The sequence below is a fragment of the Alligator mississippiensis genome, chromosome 8 (assembly GCF_030867095.1).
Source record: "Alligator mississippiensis isolate rAllMis1 chromosome 8, rAllMis1, whole genome shotgun sequence".
NCBI lineage: Eukaryota > Metazoa > Chordata > Crocodylia > Alligatoridae > Alligator > Alligator mississippiensis.
In genome coordinates this window covers 4,457,971-4,474,869 of record NC_081831.1, presented here as the reverse complement: position 1 = coordinate 4,474,869, position 16,899 = coordinate 4,457,971, and the positions used below count along the sequence as shown (strand labels likewise).

Below are 16,899 nucleotides of genomic sequence, written 5' to 3'. Positions count from 1 at the left end.
CCCTTTCCGCCCGGGTGAAGGCTCAGTTCTCTGCCCGGGGTCTGGACCGGCCCTAGGAGCAGCCGAGGAGGAGAGCTGCTGGCCGGGGAGTCTGTGGACACCACCGACAGCTCTGTGAACGCAGGTGTCGAAGCCTGGGCAGGGCCTCGGCCCCATGAGACGAGTAACGCTCGTGTGGGTGCTGCACTGAGCTCACCGGCACCGACACGCCTGCCACGTGGGCCTGCTCTTGTACCAGAAACCACATGGGATAGCATGGAAACTGGTGGGGAGTCCAGCTCCGGCTCCTTTTCACAGCATCCCGGGCATTATACCCCCAGGGTTTTAAAACAAGGGCTCCACAAAGGCCCAAACGATCCGTTTCGGGCATAGCACGGACTCGGGGAACGGATGCCGCAACAATCAAGTTTGGTGCCCGCAGCAGCAGCCCGCGTGCGGATCCGGGGGGCGCAGCCAGCCCTGGACCAAAACGGTCCTGCACCCTGCCCTGGCTGGGCAGCACCTGCTAGCTCCCCTTTGCTTTGGCGCCTCGCCCGCCTCCTTGCTACAGCGCCGTTGGGGAACGTGGTTTTGTTTAAACCAGATGACTTAAAAAGGCCGCTAACCCCCTAGAAACCTGAATGTGCTTTTCAGTCCCCTGCAAACCCTTCTCCCGTGCAATGTTGCAGCGACTATGTTGCAGAAGGGGAATCACCTGTGAAAATGATGGGACTTTGAGGGAAACGCTTTAATCCATGCTGGATCTTGTAATGTCTTGATTTAAAAACCAAACACAAAGCTTCAAGCTGGTCTTCAAGGGCCTGTTCTTAAAGATGAAGTAATGTTTGCTGATGAAATACTGATGTGTCCCAAGCAGGAAGGAATCTGAGGAACTTCATGCCTAGTTTTGAGCCAGTCTCAGAGCAATTGCTACACCTGGGAGCTCGTTGCCTGGAGTAACAAAGCTCCAGTAAAACAAAAGCCTGAGACTTGTGTAATGCACGGACAAGCCACCCACGGGCACGTTGCCATGTGACATTGCTACAGCCGCACGGATCCATCTTCTTGCAAATACTTGCCCACAGATTAATGTTTAAGGTGGCAGTGAAGACATCATCTTCTCACCCTGTGCTCCAGTATCAAAGCGAATGACGGGAGTGGCTCTTCTTGGGGATGAACCACACACTGGGGAGTCAGAAATGAGGCAGGTGTTTGAAAGCTCACCTCTCCGATGGCACGGTGGCAGGGCTAGCTGGGCATCGAACCCCTCTGTGCTCTCCCTGGGTCCCTCTTGGACCTGCTCTTTATTTTCTTGCACAATTCTTCCACAGCCCAAACAGGGCCAGGGGTTGCCGCGCTGTGTATGGACCATGCATGGCCAGCAATTTCTGGGCTTGCTACATCCTGGGTAGCCAGGAAGGGCTCTGCCTCCAGCTGTGCTTTAAAACAAGCCTGTGGCTGCTGCTGGGCCATGAGTGGAGCTGGAGCCTGGAGGTGTATTAGACATGCTCAGAGGCCCCTTGGGGAACTGTGATGGGGAGACGCCTGGTTTTGGGATCCCGATCAGCACTGATGAGACTGTGGGGCCTCTGGACACGCAGAGAAGCAGAGCATTAGGCCCCTGGGACCCAATAGGCCGGTGCCCATGGGATTGAGGTGCCCTGAGGACCAGGGGCAGCTGAATGGGGATGTTCAGGAATGCAAGTTTGGACTCAGCTGGAATTTGGGTGCCTCTGAAATCCCACGGCAGGCTCTTAGGGCCTTTTCAGGATCTGCTTCTGGTGACTCCGGGGGGGGGCCTGACCTGGCAAAATCAGGAAGGGCCACACCAGAGCCTCCAGATGCACGACCCTTGCATTGTGCAAGCGTTTGCTCCTCTTTCCCAAATGTATTTCCTGCAGTGCTGCCGTTGAACTAGCTCTGAGCATGCAGGCAAGTTGGCATCACAGTCAGCAGCTCAGCATGTGAGAGCGAGCAGATTATTTCAGGCCACTTCTAGCACTCTTACCTAGTGGGGTTTTTTTTAATGCACCTAAATTTGTATTTTTGGGTGTTGAGAGTAAAGCTTCTACACGGTGCAGGATCAGGCCTGAAAGCAGAGGTGGAGATGAGCAGCGGGAACTGAACACGGTGTGTGCGGCCTTCTTCCAGCAAAGAAAGCACCTCCGCACAGACTGAAAATGAAGCTTGTAAATCCTTCCACTCCGGGAGCAGAGCTCTGTATATTGTTGTAGCCCTCTTACAGGAATAGCAAGTAACATCTTGTCCAGAAAACAAAGGCACCATTTAGAGGTCAGGAAACTAAACTCATTCAGCCCTTCTCCAAAGGGGTGGGGATTTCAAAGAGCTGTGCTCATAGTGGCTTCTCAGACAGCTGGATGAAATGGCTGTTATGAAAGACTGTGCGTGTGTGTTTATTCTCTCTCAAACTGTCTGAAAAATCTCCATTGGTGCTTGGGGTGTAGGTTGTAGCCTTGTTGGTCTAAGGACACAGGCAGATAAGGTTCTTTGGGTGAATCTGATTTCTTTTATTAGACCAATTTAAATAGTTGGAAAATTTTTTTTAGCAAGCTTTCATGTTTAAAAACCCTTCGTCAGGCTGAGGAAGTCTCTGGAGTTGGTGTGTGCTCTTCCTGGATGGGATGAATAGTTCTCGTGCTATCACCATCGGTGCTTGTGCTGCTTGTGAGTCTTTGTTTGCAGCCTCCCGGGAAGGAGGATGGGCAAGAGCTGGATTTCTGATAGGGAAGAAAACGGACACCTTTTATTGGAGGCAAACTTTTTGTGCCTCTAAACAAGTCTCAGAAGAAGCACGTGCATTTTCCCTCTCAGATCGTCTTTAACCCTATTTCAGTATTATTGTATCCTGGCCGTTGGGGTCCGGGGGCCCCGGCTCTCCATGAAGGTGACACTCTAAGTTTGGGGTTTCTGAGTCATGTGAAAACTCATTAAGTCTTTAAAAAAATGTTGACCTGTTTCCTGTCTCTCAATATTGCTCAGGTTGACTGCTGCCATCTAGTGACTTCGGACTGCTGTCATCGAGCGGCTTGAGATTGGTTTCTCACTGTCTTGTCCAAAGGGAAGCCAGAAAACAGCTCACGTGAGCTTGACATCATGCTGGAATTAACTCTAGGCCGGCATTCATTCCCGTGCGGGGGACCAGCATAGGACCCGTGCACTACTGAAGTCCCATGCGAGCCCTGTTGTGAATGTGTGGCTGCTGGTATTCAGATCTGACATTAGCCCTCATTTCTGCTCCAACTCCTGTAAGTAGAAGTAGTATGAATTACACTGGCTTGGACCTGGTGCAGTGGAGTAGGTCATGCGGTCCACGACCCATAAAGAAACTGGAGCATACGGAAGTTACATGATGTGTTCAGAGTCATGCAGCGCTAGGAGGGCTGTTTCCCACCCCCCTGAGACCACCTGCACTTTCTGGACACATTAAATAAGTTCCTGGCTTGGGCAGATGCCATAATTCTCTCTTTGCACGAGCCAGTGACAGATGATCAGCTGTAACTGTTTCATGCGTCTACTCCCATCCATCAGTAAGTTTTCCCTACAATGAAACAGCTGCCAAATTACCATGGATTAACTTCGCTTGCTCTGGGATGGAACAGGTATATGAAACAGCTACAAAGATCAGCTTGCAGCTCGGTAAATGCTCCGCTTCTCTTTTTGATTGAAATGCTTGTTTTATCTGCCCCAACCTATGCTTGAGCAGCTATACGTGGTAAATGTACAAGTAATTGTGCACTCTCAAAGCGCAGACCCACTCCTCAAAAGCCTGGGAATTGGGCAATGTCTGTTTAGCTCTTCAGTGAGAAAGAATTAATATCATAAGTTTTGTCATGGGGAAACTGAGGTATGAATCTGTAACTTGCCCTGGGAAGCAGAGGGAGCTAGCGGTGGATTAGGATTGTGACATGCAGGTCTGGAAGATGGCTGGTTTATGCCTGGTCTAACTCTGAAGACATGGTGTAACACCCTTGCCTTGACCTTGACTCTTGAAAAACCACCATCTATCGAAGCAGTTCACGACAGCATATAAGGTGGCTCAGATCACCGCTGCAGAGCAGAATTCAGATCAGCCTTTTTTCTGCAATGCGCTGTCATCTTTGTGAAGAACACTGTAAAAAACCTAGAAGACAAATTGATGTGCTGATTGTGGAGAAATCCCTGGTTTTTTTGGTGGCCTCCTTACTGGGAGTCTGCCCAGTCCCCACTCTGGTTGCATGCTCTGGTTGCTGGATCCCCTGGTCACCGAGGTGACTCCATTGGGAGTGGGAACTTGGTCCTCCTCTTGTTCCAGCTTCCCACCCCAGTACCCGTGAAGTACTGGTCACTTCACCGGGGTTGCTGATGTTTTTCAAACTAACTGGCCGGCATCAGCCCTGTTCTGAGAATACTGGTTTTGGTTGGAGCTTAACAATGAAGTGAGAAAAGGGGTAAAAGGGGATCGCTCCCTCTTGAGCAGGGAGACATTTTTGGGATGTTGAAACAAGCAAAAGACCTCCAAGAGCTCCATCAGTCTCTGGATGAATGTGAGTAACTCCCCTGTAATTTAGCCAGTAATTTAGGATTAAGTGAACTAGACGCGTATCCAAAGGGCCAACAAGCCCATTTTGTTTGGCTCAAGGTGTTTTTCTAATACTCTTCTATCTTGTACTCCTTCCCCATTCCCCGTCTCTCGGATGAGTACAAGTGATCTGTTACAACACACCTAGCTATGAACGCTTGAGAGGAGGGACAGGCCTTTACACTCCTAGTAGAGCTTGGTGAAGTATGACCTGAAAACCTCCTGGGTGGCTCCAGGTTATAAGGAGCACCCAGAAATACTACCAGTGGGCAAAGCACCCCCAGGGTCAGCAGGGTCTGTGTACTCCAGGTAGCACAGAGCCCTAGCAGAGACCAAGGCCTGGGTGGTGGCAGCAATTACCCCAGGCTCGTGGGTGTGCTCCAGAAAAGGGGTCGGCTGGATGCGGGCACCCCAGAGGAGACACTCGAAGTGAGGTTTTGGTCGCGCATAGCGAGGCGGGTGGGTCAGTGTACTTGTTGGCTACAAATGTCCAACTCGGGATCCTTAAAATTCTGGTTTATTAGGCGGATTGAAGCACTGTAATGAAGTTAAATCATAAACCTTGGGGCTGGTCCCTACACACACACACACATGCACACACACAGTAGCAAGCTACAAGAGTCAGGTATACCTATCCCACAGGCGCTGGAGTCTGCTGTTGAGGCTTCTTTCAGCATGGTGTTATCATCCAGAAGGGGGTTGCAGGTTGGTCCTTCTGGCTGGACAGGTCGGGTGCTGGTCAAGATGGAGATGAAGAGGGCGCCGCTGAGGGTCACTTTTCACTGCTTTTTATCTGTCCTTGGCAGACTTTGGTGACTCCCCAGTTTTCAGGTTTGCCCAATCCAGGGGTCATTGACCCTCGTGGGACTTCCCCCCCCTCGGTGGCTACTGGATGGCATCTGTCAGTCCCAGGGGTCGTCAGCATGTACGTGCAGGTTTGGGAGTCCGTTGATGAATTTTGAATACGGTTCTGGGAGCGGTCGATCTGGAGATATTCAGCCCAAAAGTTGGTCCCCGGCATTGATTAACTCAGGCCAGGGCTTCTAGCCCTTGATCAGTGACATTTAGAGATTTCCCGGTTGTTACATTGTCTTCTATTGAATTCTTCCGTTGGTTGATCTGCAGTTTCCTTAGGTGTTAATTGCTGCCTGCTACCGTGTTACACATTCAATCACTGATTCACTCGCTCTTTCAGGGGCCCGCCTGATACAGAGAAGGGCAGTTTGATTCCTGCCCTTGTTAACATTGTTACAATGTATAACTTACTTATGAAACTAAACACATTTAGTTGAAAGTTGAAAGGTGAGGAGTATAAAATATAAGCTACAGAAGTAATGCCATGGCACACAAATAGATAAAAATACCAAAATACAAGGGGAGATACAAAATGCACGCATACAAATTTCAAAACACAATTTCTTATCCTAAAGTGAAAGAAAGAGGAAGGAAGAAAAGGTAGAAGAGGAAAAACATATCCAAGGAGGGGAGAGCAACTGCAGGCAAGAGGAAAAGGGGCTTTCTGCTACATACTAGTACCTCCTGCTGGCTTGCCACACTGATCGCAAAAGGAAAGCCCCAACTGGGCTTTCCAAAAACCAAGCCTAAAGTCTGTTTGAACCAGCAAAACATCTTGAGGGGGAAACATTATAAAAGAATCAAGTTCTGTTGAAGGGGTCGGCAGTGTTTTTGGCTGGATTGCCAAAAACATCCCAGCCCTGACCCACGCCTCGATTTGGTATGCTAGGGCGGACCGTGGGGGAGCTGTGAGGGGCCCAATCCTCATTGCTGGTGGTGGTGCACATGCCTGCAGGTGGACTGTGGGGGTGGGGAGGTCTGGGGCACCGCAACCCTGGCCCTTTTTCCACCGTCTACCTGGAGGTGCGCGTCCAGCCGCCGCCAAACCTGGCCAAGGGCTCCAGAGCCTGGTGCAGCTGTTTGGAGCCTCCCGGGCTCTGGGCAGCTGCTGCCCATGTGGGCTGCTTGTAGCATCCCAGCCCCCTGCTACCAGCAGCCCAGGCTCCATGGCCAGCAACAGCTGCCCAGAGTCGGGGCCATGCTGTGGCACGTGTGCTGGGAGTTGCCAACCCCTGTTCCATTGTGTACCATCACTGACTTTAATGAAGTTATTCCAAATACAATTTTCTTCTGTGGTTTCATTACAGCAAATCAGGGAACTACCGGTCAGCAGCGAGGGGATGAAACCCAGTTGGGTTTTAACCAGCAGAGGTCAGTATATAAATGATTAAACGTGGCAGACAAGGATACCGGGGACCTGACAGCCAATTACACAAGAGTCAAACAAAAGCAAAGTCCAACAGGTGCCCAGCGGGTCTGTAAAATATCAGCTGAGGAAATTGCTGTAGGCTCAAACGCTGCTGAAAAATGCACTGGAAAGTCCTGCGTGTCTTTTCTTTTCGAAGGGAACACACTCGTTTTTGCATCGGCACTGAAACACTGCACAAAGGACAAAGAGGCTTTGTAAAACCAACATTTGTTCTCAACGTTTCTTAAACGTCAGTGGAAACGCGTGCTTGGAGAAGTGCAGTACCATGCTCTGGAACGGCACTGGGCTCATGCGGCGCACCGCCAAGTGAAGCACTCTTCTCTTACAGAGCCACTGGGGAGGAGGGAGTGAACGCTCCAGTACAGCTTCAGGGGACGGGTTACAAAATTCAGCATGTACATCTGTGGGTAGACTGCAGGGGTCTGATTTAGCAATTAACCCTGGAACAACACCTGTCGGGTTACTGACTGCTTGGGCAAAATCTGTGTGTGCAAATAGTAGAGCGATTCTCAGCCACCTTAGGCTCAAGGCACCCATCGCCGGACTCAAGGCACCCATCCATAAGTTGGGAAGTGAGCGGCACCCCACTTCATAAACTATTTATTACAGTTCTCACTTGCTTGCAGAGGAGCAAGGCAGCAGCCAGCTAGGGCTGAGTCTGCACCGAGCCTGCCCCAGCACCCCGGTTGAGAATCGCTGCCATAGAGGCATACCATTGTTCACATACCTCTCAGGTCGGTGGGTGTGAATATATATGCATGTTTTCTGCACGTAAGTTATATTGAATATCAGGTCCTGTATGTCTAACAATGAATGGCGAAAGCGGTGGGTGCAGTTCCACTGTTTCTTTGGGTAACACAATTGAGAGACTTTTTATAATGCATGCACCATCTTGTCTTTATGTCTGATGGTTAGGCCGTGTGGTGTCTTTCATGCATCACTGCAGGTTCGGACAATATTCATTTAAGAAAAACTGTCTAACTGTCTATGTGGAATACGCAAGTCCCACACTTTATACGGCTGTAAATCAGAAGTAACTCCATGGAAGGTCACCCCATACTTTTTACAGATTCACTTCATCCTAATAAGTCACCCCATACTTTATATGGCTGTAAATCAGAAGTAACTCCATAGAAGGAAGCGGGTTAGACTGGCGCACGGAAGTGGAGAATTGGGTCCTATGTTTCTTGTTATCGAAGCATGTGGCTTGATGCCAGGAGTGATCTGCCTTTTCTTGGCATGTGTTGCTCCAAGTGACTCCTCTTCTTCAAATGCTTCACTTTGGTGATGGAAAAAGAGCCAAAGAAAATTCTCCTGAAAATCTCCTCCTGCCCTACTGACAGTATGTAGAGCCTCTTGACATGTTAAGCAGTACGTTACATCTTTACTAGCTGCATGCAGCTGACAATTCATCTCAAGAAGTCAGGGATCATGTACCAAGGGAGGGAAGAACCCGCACCTGCCATCACTCTGGAGGGTAAATCTCTTGGTGTCATCAAGAGCTTTTGCTGCTTGGCTTCTGTGATTAGCGGGAATCTCGACCTTCAGGCTGAACTGACCGAATCGGAAAAGCAGGCAAGAATTTGGGGCTCTTACGGAAACGTGTGTGGAATAACAACAAACTATCAACTAAGGTGCAGATGCACCTCTACGAGCCTTGCCCTCATCCCTGCTTTATGGTTTAGAAACATGAACTACATATTGCAGGTGCATCAGGAGACTGCACAGTTTCTATGAAAGATGCCTGAGCAAGATCCTGAAAATAAAGTGGGAAGATAAAATGCTAAACAGAGGTGGAGAGGTGCACTCAGGACTGACACGCTTGGAAACCACCATCAAGAAGAAGAGGTTGCAACGGCTCGGCCATGTCAGGAGAATGGAAGGAGCCCGTATCCCTAAGAATATTTGGTACGGCGAGATTTGAGACGGCTGTAGAAAGTAGGGTCGCCCTCTAGGGTGGTACCATGATGTGCAAAGACCTTCATCATCTTGGATCCTACACCAGCTATTACCACTGAGATGAAAGACCATCATCATCTTGGATGACAGGTGGTAATAAGGGGCTGACTCCTAAAATTTTCACTAGCCAATGCCAGTCCTTCCTCCAGCAACACTGCTTCATGGGGACAATTTGTGTGTAACCTAAGTATGAATTCTGGGATTTGGCCTGCTACCAAAAGACAGCACAAGGTAGAAAAAATTGGTTTGTTTTCTGGCTGGAAAGTTTATAGTCAGACAGAGGAGTGTTTCAGTGAATAAAAGGAGGCTTCCTGTACAGGCCTGAGAAAAAAACCCAATAGTATTGGAAAAACAGAGAGAACAGAAGCACTTAGGCTTTGCTTTTGGCAGCATTGGCAATGGTTATGGTGCTGCCGTGGCTGACCCAAAGCAGGTATTGCCCAGTAGGAGACACACAGACTGCATGGATCCGTCCTCTGGGATCTCCCTTTTCAAACAGGAGCTTGCTAAATGGCATCTTGGAACCCCACCCCATTGGGCCTGGCTTGTCTTCAATCTCTTTGACAGAAGCTGAAAAAACCCTATTTTTAACAGCAAGTGGGCATTACTAGGATTGCTGCACAGCACAGATCCAAAGCAAACAGAAGCTGAACAGGCACATGATGGGAAATGACTTGGGATGGAAACTATGTGAAACCAGTGTGTGTTTCAAACTATATAGGACGTGATTGCTTTGTAGGAGGTCTGCCTTGCGTTGAGGTTTGTACAACTCCAGGACTCCAGGTAAGTCGTGTGAGGATGGAAAGAGGCATTCTTCATTGCTCTTGCACGAGGCTCTTGCAGGCTAGGAGGCAGGTGATTCCTGAATGAGGTATCTTTCAGATGTGCAAAAATGTCTCAATGGATTGGTAACCTGGTACATGTTTAAGGGGTTGACAGAAAGGACATTGCACTGACCTGCGCTGGAAGTCGCTTGATTCTGCAACCAGTAAGATGTTATTTGGATGCCAATCTCGACAAAGTATAATGGATTTGACTGACTTCTTGACATGCTTGCTTGGCCATTTATGGTTAGAGTCAAGCACAGAGGTAGAAGGACTCTGTGCAATGCTGTGTTTGTGCATGCTGCTTTGCAATGAAGCTGTTTTATGGCTATTGCCATAGGGAGCTCTTCCCAGACTGCTTGCATTCCAGCTGCTAGGGAAGTCAGGACCTTTCCACAAAAGTATTTACCATCCACTGGAAAACAAACCCTGATGCTGTATTTTATTTATTCCAGGAAAAAATATGTGACTAGTGGCTGCATGCTATCTGGTGTCCTATTAAAACTGGCTTGCGTCAATGTGATCTTGTAAGACCAGAGAATCACATTTCCAGATGTTCAAGCAGCATAGGCGCTGTTGGGGCAGCTCAGGGGTTGAAACAGATTCGTGCATTTTAGGTCAACATGTTCTTATAACAAAAACGATAACGCCACATGCATGGATCATGGAGGGCAAAGTCCCGTTCATTTGGTCCATCTTCCTGCCTTTGTTCCCTGCAATGTCTTTTCTTTTCCGGCGCCTTTCTAGTCTGTCCTGTCTACCTGCCATCTTACGGCACTGTGTTAACCAGGGCTCGAACCTGCAGGTGGTTATACTGCATGTATACTTATTCTCACCCAGAAACAATGAGAGGCATTGCAGTCCTGCACAACCCTGCTCTGTAGGTCAGGAAAATATCATCGGGATTGTGCCTCTTACTAGCTGATATGCGAGCTATCTTTTGGGATCGCTCAACTTAATGAGTGCAGCCATATCAGGGGCCTAGAAACAATACTCATCATCTTAGGGCAGAGGGAGGGAAGAAGATTGCAGGAAAAACACTAGGCAGGCTGCATGTGATTACTCCAGTTGGAGTTCAGCTAGTTTTGCAGTGACTTTTTCATAGTGTCACTGCCCTTTTAGCTGCATGAACATTCGAGAGTTTGGTTATGCATCTCATAGAGAACATGGTGCCAAAGCCAGCACTGCGCTCCCTAGGGTTATGTTGAATTAATAGCTTTGTATTTGCTCAGAGCGGAAAAACAGCTAACGTTACTTCTCGCTGTATGCCTTTGTCTGAAATCTCCCATCGCAGAATGGTGCTGTCCCACTGCAGATACACAGCAGGGCCTGGAGAGCTATACGTGACTCCCTTGATTGGGCTCCTAACCTAACGGGCTAATATTGACTGGGCCTTGCTTGTGGTTGCTCTGGCTTGGGCCAGTCATTTTCTCTCCCAAAGAAGCATACGGAAATGATTTTAGATCTGTTACCCAAAGCAAGCTTGTTCTCCTGTGGGCACCATTGCATATAACTGGCAACACGGTTGATGCCAAGTAGGACCAAAGTTGGCTTTTAGCCCCGCTCTCTCAGAGACCCAACAGAAGCATTTTGGTCCATAGTGGAGGTCAAGACGTTGCTCGAGTTGGGAGCCCAGTTTATGCCTGCAACATCACATGCCTGTTTATAATGTTGATTCTTCACATTGTAATTTGATTACTCAAAGAGTACCTCCTTTCCATGACACGTCAATGGACCAACCTATGGAAATGGATGTGCAAAGGGTTGTCGTAATACTTTGCCTTCCATCAAAAGTCTTTGAGTGTTTTGTGACCGTTAATTAAAGAATCATTCTGCATCTCTCTTGAAGATGAGTAAACTGAGGCATGAGCCAAATCGATGCCAATTCCTGTAAATTAGGTCTTGTAACACAGTATGCAAGAGACATGGTTATTTTCTGTTTTAAGATGGGTGAATTTGGCTTTTTCAATACTTTTAAATCAATGGAATTAAATGAAAAAGTATTGAAAGATAAAACCAGAAATCTACTTGTGACCCTGCCGCTGCGTATTGTGAGCTCACGGCTTTTCTCGGTTATCTGGTAGATGTGGACTGGGTGGGTGTTAGACCTGATAACAGTTTCTGCTAGGAAAAGAAACAGTTGTGTTATTGGGGCCATGTATTGCTTGCACTGTCCACACACATCTTCATCCAGACAAAATGAGGAGTGTTGCATGCTGGGGCACGTTGGATCCATTGGCCATGTTTCTTCCTTGAAGCTGAAGGTGGTTAAGGACCAGCATGTAGAAAACTCTGTCATCTTGGTCACCGCTGGTCATGTATTAGGGTCACTCCACTTCATGGGCTCTTATAACAAACACTCCTGCTGCTTGTAAGTACAATCTTTATTTCATGCACTGTCGAACTATATCCAATCCTACCTCCTCTTCAAAATATCTCTGAGGTCTGCCCTTTTCTCTTTCTTGAGCATCCAGAGCATGGAAAACCTCCTTTTCCATGTCCTTATCCCCTGGTCTTCCCGAACCCACATCACTGTTCCACCTCCATTCCTTGCAAAATCCTGCAGCTTGAAGAAATAATGTTCCTGGCCTGCTGATCTGGTGATATCTAGGCAGCGGACATCTCTCTCGGCTTTATAGAGAAGCACCTTAGTAAGTAAAGCAGCAAAAGCTGGAACTTAAGCATTGTGGAAATCTGGCTGCATTCCTAGTAGTAGCTGTTTCCTGCCATAAACACCTCCTGTTAAAGCCTGGCTGCCATTCCACATACACCAAGGAAAAGACCAGCTGCTACCATCCTGCTTCCTAACCGTCTCATATGCCTTCATGGAGTGACTCCTGTCCTTTCCTCACCATCCTGACCCCGTTGGTTTTGTCCCCTTCGTTTTTAGTAAGTCATATCCATATTGAAATGTCTGTTTTGGGGGGGCCAGAAAAATACTCTTAGCTGTACCAAGAGATCCCCCAGCTGCTGAGTTCTGTAAAATAATACTGGCTTTGGGAAGCATTGAGTGTCCTGACTGCACGCAGCATCTTATAAGGCTCTCCTGAAAGGATTATGTTAACTAATGATATTATCATCATTTTTATGCCACTGTACGTGTGCCAGCACTGGACAGTAACGGAGGGTGTGGAGAGATCACTGGGAGGAAAGTGAAGCAGGAAGGGGGGTGAGGAAGCAGAGAGGAGAGGAGAAGTGCCAGGCCCTGGGGGAGTCTTGGGTGAACCAGGCACAGGTCACAGCAGAAAGGACAAAGCCAGCAGTAGGAAATGGAGATCAAAGGGTCAGGGAGAGGAGAGACCTGGTGGCACTGGGGTGCGGGAGGGACGAAGAGGCAGAAAAGGACACGAGCCGAGGTGAAAACAAAGGAGTTTGATTTGACTGTGTTTAAAAACCCAACAAGATGTTAAGGGATTCAGATGGGGAATGGGTAGAGGATTCCCAGCAGTGTAAGAAAAGGATGTATCCAGTACATGTGATGGAGCCAAGCACAAAACCCTTGGGCATGAAGACTTCGAAGTCCAGACCCCAGATTTTGGTATCTTGGTGCTCAGTCTGCCCTCATTACTAGGGGTGTTTGCCAGTGCTTTCCTCTGTGAGCTGGCCCTTTCCAAACGGAGGAGACAAGCAGCCCCATTGCGAGGCGTGTCCCCTGCCCTGCCCATTGCAGGATGCGCTCTTTTCCTAGGCGCTACCTGTGTCTGCCTCGTGAGGATCTGGCCCATCTTCCCAGTCCCTTCCACTAAGCAGCAGGCGGGTGTTTGAGAGCCGTTTCATAGGGCAGAGGGGAGGCGAGGGGAAGATGAGAGCATCAAAGGGGAAGTGTTAGCTATGTTGATGTGCAATTAGATCTGTGGCTGTTGGTCTTTCCTTCATTTCAGTGTTGTGAGAGCATGAGACAAACCCAGCTCCAGTACAGAACTAACTCCAGCCTCGGGGTAACCCGGCTGACGTCGGTGGAGTTGCCTGAGGGTTGAATTTGGCTGCCCCTCCTGCCTGGCGGTGTCTGTTCAGCCGCAAAAGGCCATTAGACTGCTAGGAAATTCCATCCCCGGAGCAATATCCCTCGGAAAAAAGACTAGAATAATTAGTGCTTGGAAATCCACAGGTCTTTACTAGCAGCATGTGCAGCACACGATGATTCATGGCCCCTGGGAATTGATGTGCTGTCCTCCAGGCTGAGATTCTGTCCTGGTATTTCCCAATGTGGGGAAAGCAGGATCTGCAGCCCAGCTGATACTCGAACTGAGGCCACGGTTGAGACATCTGCACTAATGCAGCGTGGGTCCTGTAAGGCTGCCCCGTGTCTCTGTCCAAAAGCCACGTCGTACAGCTGTGCTGTGGATGCCCTGCCAGGAGGTGAAATGGAGCTAGCTAAGCTATTTGCCAGGGTCCGTGTTCAATGTAAGCACGCTGCTCTGGCAAAGCTGCAGCAAAGATGGTCCGGCAACACCTTCACAACACTATTACCTCCCCGCAACTACGTGGCACTCGGTTGGTGTCTGCAGAGCTATTGGGCTTGCGTCGGCAGGAAATCTGGGCTGCTCTCCCATCCTGCCCAGCTGCAGAAGCCCCAGGCAAAGGATGGGTTAGGAAGCAGATAGGATAACATCATTTGAACCCCAAGCTATAGGCTCAGGGCTATAACCACCCATGTATCCAGGTGGTTCATTAATAATGTTTAGTATTTAGCAATAAAGCTGAGGCACCGTGGGTTTGGGTTGTAGTGTGGGCTGGCCCTACGGGAGTAGGGACTGAAGAGAGGCTTACTGGGCCCCAACACAGCCACATGTATGAGTGTGCATTTAGGAGTGCGGAAGAGAAGTGGTCACAGAAAAGCCTCTACTGACTTGTCATTAAGATGCAGCTGCACCAAGAACATGCAACCAGGAGGAGCTCAGTTTCACTTTGGGAGGGCTCTGTTAAAAACCACACAGCTTCCCGTGCCTAGTACTGCACGTAGTGACATAGCATCTTCTACCGTCTACGTCCGCAGTGACGCGGAGCCGTTAGCACCATTTCTGTAGAATAAAGCCACTGTTTCCCTGATCAGAGAATGCGGCAGGACAAGTTTTACTTACAGGCTTGATCTTTGTTCCAGGCATAGCAGGATATGGGATCTGTCCCAAAGCTATGCAAGGATGTGTCCTAACGCGCAGGGCTGGAAGGTGACAAAAGCCGGTGAAATAGCACCAACATGCCATTTTAGAAACAACCATTTGCAGCGCAGGGAAACTTGCAGGAGTTTTCAGTTAAATGAGAAAACAAAATGACCTGTGAGAGTCCACGGTGTGTGCATAGTTGATCCACCACTTGTAATCTACTCCACGGTGTGTGCATAGTTGATCCACCGCTTGTAATCTACTCCATGGTGTTTGCATATTTGATCCACTGCTTGTAACCTATTTCATGGTGTGTGCATAGTTGATCCACCACTTGTAATCTACTCTGCGGTGTGCACATATTTGATCCACTGCTTGTAACCTATTTCATGGTGTGTGCATAGTTGATCCACCACTTGTAATCTACTCCATGGTGTACACATATTTGATCCACTGCTTGTAATTTACTCCACGGTGTGTGCATATTTGATCCACTGCTTGTAATCTACTCCACGGTGTGTGCATAGTTGATCCACTGCTTGTAATCTACTCCACGGTGTGTGCATATTTTATCCACCGCTTGTAATCTACTCCACGGTGTGTGCATATTTGATCCACCGCTTGTAATCTACTCCACGGTGTGCACATATTTGATCCACTGCTTGTAATCTACTCCACGATGTGTGCATAGTTGATCCACCGCTTGTAATCTACTCCACGGTGTGCATATCTGATCCACCGCTTGTAATCTACTCCACGGTGTGCATATCTGATCCACCGCTTGTAACCTATTTTATGGTGTGTGCATATTTGATCCACTGCTTGTAATCTACTCCATGGTGTGTGCATATTTGATCCACCACTTGTAATCTACTCCACAGTGTGTGCATATTTGATCCACCGCTTGTAATCTACTCCACAGTGTGTGCATATTTGATCCACCACTTGTAATCTACTCCACAGTGTGTGCATATTTGATCCACCGCTTGTAATCTACTCCACGGTGTGTGCATAGTTGATCCACTGCTTGTAATCTACTCCATGGTGTGTGCATAATTGATCCACTGCTTGTAATCTATTCTAATGGCACCAACCTTAATGACACCTCTGAACTAATGAACTTGAACTCTGAAGATCAAACTTGAGCTTTGGCTCGATGCTTGAAGCTCCTAGAGCCGTCATGCGGTTTCCGTACAGTGTCTCACTGACCTGATCTGAGCGAGACCTGGGTCTGCGCTTGACCCGTCTTCCAGAGACCTGAATCCAGGCGTCTCTTTATCCCCTGTCAGCAACACCTGGAAGCAGGTCGGCACCGGTGCTCTCGAGCAGCCCCACGGAAACAGGGTCTGAGAAGCAATAGCAAAAGCATTAAAAAAAAAATTAGGGATTTCCTGCAACTGCGAATCTTGGGGCATTTCGATTTGTCGGGCGCAACACTTGTCTTGTCAATGGGGCTAAATCGGGGACATGTTCTTTTCGACCTTCCCGGGAGCAATGAGACAGGCGCGTGATACGGGATCATCAGACCGAGGGCTCAAAGTCCCCGTCTGTTCTTCTCAGCGTCGTCTCAGCGCCGGGCTGCAGCTCGCTCGAGGACCCAGGTGATTTTTGGGAGGCTTTAACGATCCAGAGTCGGACGCTTTCAGCCAGAAACAACATCCGAAACCCTCGTTGTTTGAAACGCAGCCGTGAAATCGGTGCCGTTGTCTTACACGGGCTTTCGAAATATCCCCCAAAGGGTCTGCAAATATCTGAAGCCCCGGCTGGGGGCGGAGGAGGTTTCCCGGTGGATTTGGACTCAAATTTTGGCCTGGGAACCCGAAAAATTAAAGCTCCACGGGCAAAACCAGAGCCCATCCGGGCGGAAACGCCGTCCTGTGCCGGCGCGGAGGCTGCAAACAGCCTGCGAACCCCCCACCCCGCATATTTCCAGCCCATTTGGGGTCGGGGAACTCGTTAAATAACCCTTGGGGGCTGCGTTTTCTCATGTCTTGGCTACACACGACGTCCGGGGGGCACCCAGCACCCAGCCCCAGCGCTGAGGGGGGTGTTATCATGCGCAGGCCTCGGTTTTCCCATCTGGGGAATGGGTGCATACCCCTGGGCGGGGTCACACAGAGGCCGCTCCTCCCCCTCCCCCCTTTGCCACGGGAGGTTGCCCTTTAAAGGGAG

At 49.0% G+C, this 16,899-nt stretch overlaps 1 protein-coding gene across 7 annotated transcripts in view; it reads left to right on the top strand.

The window, feature by feature from the left end:
• The window catches only part of ARSG (arylsulfatase G), a 92,173-nt gene extending 76,301 nt beyond the window's left edge, over positions 1 to 15,872 (top strand). For all 7 annotated transcript variants that reach the window (XR_009463790.1, XR_009463789.1, XR_009463786.1 and 4 more), the window contains one exon: positions 2,980 to 15,872. The gene's annotated coding sequence lies outside the window, so the exon portion shown is untranslated. The remainder of the gene's footprint in view (positions 1 to 2,979) is intronic.
• The last annotated feature ends 1,027 nt before the right edge of the window (positions 15,873 to 16,899 follow it).